The following is a 6,584-nucleotide window of genomic DNA, read 5'->3' as shown; positions in this document are numbered from 1 at the left end:
TACCGCAATAAGGAGTCAGAGTGATGTAACCTTATCCAAAAGTATGTTGCATTACTAAAATGTTTGTGTTATATTAGAGGAAATGTAACTTTTGCAGTAAGGAACCATGATAGGCTCCCACCCATCAAAGAAAGGGTACCCATAAATCTCACAGAACATGTGCTTACATACTTACAGTTCAGTGTGTGAATGTTTCAGCTCCAAAGTATTCATTTCAATTGATAGTTTAGGAATATATTTCTGAAAAGCCAAGAACAGATTATACTTTTAAGTTAATGTCCAATTACATTTGTTTAGCTGACATGACAAGGAGGCAATTAGTGTAAACAATGTAAAGATCAGGAACATTTGGGAATATAATTTACAATGTTCATCCTTGGATGATGAATGATTTAGCAGGAGAAGGGCTTATGCCTGAAACGTCGATTCTCCTGTTCCTTTGATGCTGCCTGACCTGCTGCGGTTTTCCAGCAACACATTTTTAAGCTCTGATCTCCAGTCCTCACTTTCTCCAAGCTTAATTTTATGCCAGGTAGGTGGCAGTACTGAATCAGCGGATGCATGGTTAATGCAATTGCCCCTAGCACAGCCTCAAATTCAAAAATTGTATTCCACTCCCAAAGAAGAAAATAGTAACTTTGCCCAGCCACTCTGCATGTGATAACTGTTATATTCTATCATTGCGCAGTTGGCTTTGGATCAAAGACAACATGGTTTCAGTGCTGTTTCTTGTCAGTGATTTGCAGACTCCTTCTGAGATATAGGATGATGGTACAAAATCCCTGCTAGATCTCCATAAAATGGACAAGACAGTGCCACTCATAGCTTCAGGACGAATTCAGCAGTGGGCTCTGATACTATGTGTGTATATTTAACAGTTGGAATACTATCTGGGAGGCCAAATACCAAATGAAGATTCATCAAGCTGTCTCCTGCTGGCAGATATATCACTGGTGGTACCAGTGATATATCTTACCTGGCAGGGGAGATACCATGATCAATGCGGTGGCGCTCCCAGGATGAGGTTATCCCATTGCACTTCGGGTGTGCTGACGCCTGCGATGTCCCCAAATGTGGGATACTCGACTGCAAAATTTGTGGTAGTGGGGGAGTGCGTTCGCGCTCTCCCCTGATTTACAAACCAATGACAGAATCTGAATTGCACGTTTTCTGTAGGCTGTGCTGTTATGGTGTAACTTGCCTTCTCACTGCTACGTTTACGTCGATGTTTGCTAGGGCAGTCTTTGGGATACCTTTCTTCCTTAGGGCAGCACGGTGGCACAGTGGTTAGCACTGCTGCCTCACAGCGCCAGAGACCTGGGTTCAATTCCCACCTCAGGCGACTGACTGTGTGGAGTTTGCACATTCTCCCCGTGTCTGCGTGGGTTTCCTCCGGGTGCTCCGGTTTCCTCCCACAGTCCAAAGATGTGCGGGTCAGGTGAATTGGCCATGCTAAAATTGCCCGAAGTGTTAGGTAAGGGGTAGATGTAGGGGTATGGGTGGGTTGCGCTTCGGCGGGTCGGTGTGGACTTGTTGGGCCGAAGGGCCTGTTTCCACACTGTAAGTAATCTAATCTAATCTAATGGTACCCTCATTGGACTTGTCCATAATGGTTTTAAATTTTCTGGACATGCTTCCAGTCACAGCTGACAATATCAGACTTTGTATGCATAAAGATCCAGTCCTGGCAAAACTGAAACAGCTGGTGGTGATGGGGGAAAACCAAAGGGCTGTCACAACCAGAATTGAAACCCGGAGAGACCAGATCACAATAAAGGATGGCATTTTAGTATGGGGAGCAAGAGTGATTATCCCACGCAAAGATCACCGCCAGATACTGGCATCAGGGTCATCCAGAGGCTGTTAACTTGGCCCAGTCAGGGAGCCCTGCCTGACAGATACAAACAGGAGCATCAGATGTTCTGCTCTCCCTGAGAGCTGGCTCTGAGGAAGCTGGATCAGTATTAAGGTCTTTCCACATGTAAATAATGGATGACTTGGAGATGGGAAACCAGCCTCTGTGCAATTATTTCAAAGACCATCCCTAGATTTAAGTTTCCCACTTTACCCTGGACTTCATGGACGTCACATCCCACAACCCACCCCCCAATAAGCCATTATTCAGCCAACCCTGGGAAAAAGGGTGACACACCTGGCAGATTAACCTGGCCTCAACTGAACAATTCACATCCTTCAGACTGATGTTTCCACAGCACTCCGACTGACATTTCTGTGATCCACGGACTGGCTGCACTTGATCTGCAGGACTGACCATTTTCCTGGATTACAACATCAGAATTTCCCAGACCCCAGCAGACTGACTGTATCAAAGCTCCTGTGGTGTAATTGAATTGAACCCCTTTACCAACTGTTGTGGCAACCCCAGACTGTCTGTTTTCATTCTTGACACCAAAAAAGAATACTCCCTTTCGTTTTCAGACATGGCCATTTGTTTGAAACACATGCAATGCAGGAACACGTCCACCCTCCTTACTGTTCAGTATTTGCAATTTGACAAGCTGCTTGCATTTCCCCCTGTGCTATGGTGCAATGCAAGTTACAGAGCCTGGCAGCCCCTTGAGTGAACACATCGTGGCAAGGCTAAGAAATAAAGGAGGGTGTGTGTGTGCGTGTGTGTGTGCATCCATAAATGTATGTAAAGCAATCTGGCATTCGTTTGCAAGTCATAGGTGCCTCTGAATTCCAAACTGAAGTCCTGAAGGACTGAAGTCGCTTGTGAGAGTCAGTCCAAGAGCATGCATGATGACGTGATGATGCTGGGCTTTGCCAATGTTGCATGGATGATTAGTGCAGGGGAATGGTGTCCAAGGAGCTTACAGAGACATTGTGCTGAAGACAGAGTTGGATAAAGGCCAGGACAAGCAATCAGCAAGCTACAGTCTTCATGACTTACAGGTTGGGAATTTGCATCATCCAGTTTCCCACAGAAGGAAAGGGGAGTTGGAGGTGGTATAGAAATATGGCAAATGGGCTAATAATTAGATGTAAATACATGGAAATACATACTGCAAAATATTGCAATAATTAAATCACTGTTTCAAGCTGAAGGGAAAAACTTTTGACATTTTGATTGGTTCATTCTGGTTATTTCCCAACTATCTCACCAATGTCCTTTCCACTACAAGGAGTGGAAAATTCCACCCATAGTCCTGACACAATAGTTGCATCCTCCTACATCTATATCCAAAGTCAATGTTTCACAATGTTTCACCAATCTCTCTGATCCCATTGAACATTCTTTCTGAGGTGTCAGTGGTGACGGTTGGCAATCTCTTCTCTTCAGGTTTATGCTTGAATTCTGAGGGACTTTGTTTTGTTTGTTAGAGAATGTTACCTGATTGGTCACACTCTATTCCTGGTCATTTGGAAGGTTGGTCTCTATTACTAGTATTTTCTTTTGCAATGATACTCCTCTTCTCTAGCCCCCCCCCCCCCCCCCCCCCCCCCACACAGAGGAAAGTATTGATTTGTCAGAGCTTGGTTGATTTGTTGTAATCTTCCTGCTGTTAAGGCAAGTATCTGCACTGTCCTTTGCATTTTGCAGGTGCAGAAAGGATGCTGGAAGGTAAACAGTAAAATACATTCCTGCCCAATGTTATTAATATCATTGAGAATTTTGATTCTTCATCCAAAGGTAACTACCAGAATTCACAGGCAGCAATAAGTTTGGTAAAACTTTCATCCACTTATGTTCAAAAGTGGGTTTCTCACTTGATAACCTTCTTCAGTGCATAAAGTCTACTCAAGTGCTAATTGAGTCATTCAACTTGGACCAAGTGTCTGAATTGGGGAAGGTCAATTTCAATATCAATAGACAGGCTCTGGCAAACGTAGACTGGGAACAGTTACTTCTGTCTAAGTTTACATTTGGAAAGTGGGAATCTTTTAAACGTAGTATAGTGAGAATTCAGGACCAGAAACAGGGAATCCTGAATCTCAAGGGATATAGAGCTTGATGAAGAAAAAGAAGGAAGTACTTGTCAGGTCGAGTGCAATAAAAACAGGAGAGGCCATTCAAAAGAACAGGAAGTTTCTTATAAAGGAAATCAGGAGGGCAGATGTGATCAAGAAATGGGATCACTTTTCTTTAAGCATACTAGAAAGATTACTCGGGAAGAATGGGGCCGATTAGAGACGAGAAGGGCAATCTGTGCATAGAGCCAGTGGACAAGAGTGAGGTCTTAAATTAATACTTCTCATCAGACTTCACAGAAGTGAAAGTATCTGGGGGTTTCAATTGGAATGGTGAGGTTCTAGAAGACCTTAAGATTATAAGGAGGAGGTATTAGATGTTTTAGTGGACATACTGTGCATAAATCCCCAGGGCCTAATGAGATGTATCCCATGCTGCTATGGGAGGCAAGATAGGATGTTGCTGGGGCCCTGGCAGATATTTTTTAATATTTTGCTGGCCACAGGTGAAATGCCAGATGACTGGAGGATAGCTACTATGGTTCCTTTATTTAAAAGGGCAGCAGGGACAGGCCAGATAATTACAAAGCGGTTAGTCTGACATCAGTAGAAGGGAAATTATTGCTAAAAAGTCCTGAGGGACGGAATTAATTAAAAGTTGGAAAGACAGGGGTAGATCAGGGATTATGAGCATGGATTTGTTAAAGGGAGATCCTGTCTGACTAATTGACTATACGTATTGATAGTGGTAGTGGATGTGATGTGGTTTATATGAATGTTGGTAAGGCCTTTGACCGAGTAAAAAATGAGGTCTGCAGATGCTGGAGATCACAGCTGCAAATGTGTTGCTGGTCAAAGCACAGCAGGCCAGGCAGCATCTCAGGAATAGAGAATTCGACGTTTCGAGCATAAGCCCTTCATCAGGAATAAGAGAGAGTAGCCAAGCAGGCTAAGATAAAAGGTAGGGAGGAGGGACTAGGGGGAGGGGCGATGGAGGTGGGATAGGTGGAAGGAGGTCAAGGTGAGGGTGATAGGCCGGAGTGGGGTGGGGGCGGAGAGGTCAGGAAGAGGATTGCAGGTTAGGAGGGCGGTGCTGAGTTGAGGGAACCGACTGAGACAAGGTGGGGGGAGGGGAAATGAGGAAACTGGAGAAATCTGAATTCATACCTTGTGGTTGGAGGGACCGAGATCCAACGTAGAAGCCTGGTCCAAAAGGTAAGAGGTCATGGGATCCAAGGCAAATTGGTGAACTGGATCCAAAATTAGCTTACAAAGGAGGCAGAGGGTGATGGTGGAGGGTTGTTTTTGTAATTGAATACCTGAGATGTGCAGTCTATCACAGGGTTTGATGCTGGGACCTTAGTATTTGTTATGTGCATTAATAACTTGGATATGAACGTAGAAGGTATAATTAGTAAGTTTGCAGATTACACAAAAAATGATGGTGTTGTTCTTTGTGAGGAAGATGATCTTAAGACTATGGTTTGATATTGAGCAGCTGGTAAATTGGGCAAAGCAATGGCAGATGGAATTTAATCCCAATAAGTGCAAGGTGATGCATTTCACAAGGTCTAGCAATGGAAGGATATACACAGTGAACACTAGATCCCAAGGGAGTACTGAGAAACAAAGGGATCTTAGTATAGAAGTCCATAGTCCCTTGAAGATGTCAGCAAAGGTAGACAAGGTGGTGAAGAAGGCATGCAGGATGTTTGCCTTCATTAGCTGGAGCATAAAATATAGGAGTATGGAAGTCTTATTATAACTGTATAAAACATTTTTTAGGCCACAGATAGAATATTGTGTGCAGTTCTGTTTGCCATGCCATTAGAGGGTACTGGGAGAGGATATAAAGGAGATTTAGCAGAATGTTGTCTAGAATGGAAAGTCTCAGTTATGAGGAGAGATTGGATAGGCTGGTTTTGTTTTCCTTGGAACAGAAGAGACTGAGGAGGTAAACAAAACGATGAGAGACATTAACAGAGTAGATTGTGAGAATCTGTTTCCTATGGCTGACGTGTCTAAGACTAGAGGACACAAGTTTAAGTTGGAGAGTAAGTGGTTTAAAGGAGACTGGAAAAACTTATTTTCTCTCAGAGGGTGTCAGAAATATGGAGGGAGCTCTTGAGAGGGTGATGAAAACAGGTACTCTTGTAACATTTATGAAGCATTGGATGAGTACTTAAAATGCCAGGACGTAGTAGTCCATTGACCAAGTGCAAGTAAATGTGATTAATGTAGTTTGGTCTTTGTTGGTTGGCATATATTTGGTGGGCCAAAGGGTCTGTTTCTGGGCAGTTTAGTCAAATGACACCTTGGTAAAATATTGCCTCAGTGTCATGGACGGAATGTTCCAGTCTCCAGAGGAGGATCATTTTTATAGTGTCACTGTAATAGACCCCATCCAGAGTGTTCCACATTACCTTGAGGTGCTGTATCCTTCAGAACCTCACTCAGCAAAGGAGGGATAGCTTTGGAGAGGAAGACATACAGCACCAAGAGATCTCCTCCAATGAGAAAGGGGAAGGCAATGGTTGTGACCTCGGCTGAATGTCAGGAGCAATCCAGGGCAATGGTCAAATGGACAAACAGATCCGTGTAAACATTACTGAGACCTACTTCCAAGCTCAGTGGATTTACCTTTAATTAGA

General features: G+C 43.7%; 1 non-coding gene across 1 annotated transcript; it reads left to right on the top strand.

Annotated features, from left to right (window-relative positions):
- Positions 1-968: 968 nt before the first annotated feature.
- Positions 969-1,132, top strand: LOC132820539 (U1 spliceosomal RNA). The gene has a single exon (XR_009645205.1). It is a non-coding gene; the product is annotated as a U1 spliceosomal RNA (small nuclear RNA).
- Positions 1,133-6,584: the final 5,452 nt, after the last annotated feature.

This window comes from Hemiscyllium ocellatum, chromosome 11 (genome assembly GCF_020745735.1).
Source record: "Hemiscyllium ocellatum isolate sHemOce1 chromosome 11, sHemOce1.pat.X.cur, whole genome shotgun sequence".
Taxonomy (NCBI): domain Eukaryota; kingdom Metazoa; phylum Chordata; class Chondrichthyes; order Orectolobiformes; family Hemiscylliidae; genus Hemiscyllium; species Hemiscyllium ocellatum.
Note: the sequence above shows the minus strand (reverse complement) of the source record. Positions and strands in the feature narration are given on the sequence as shown.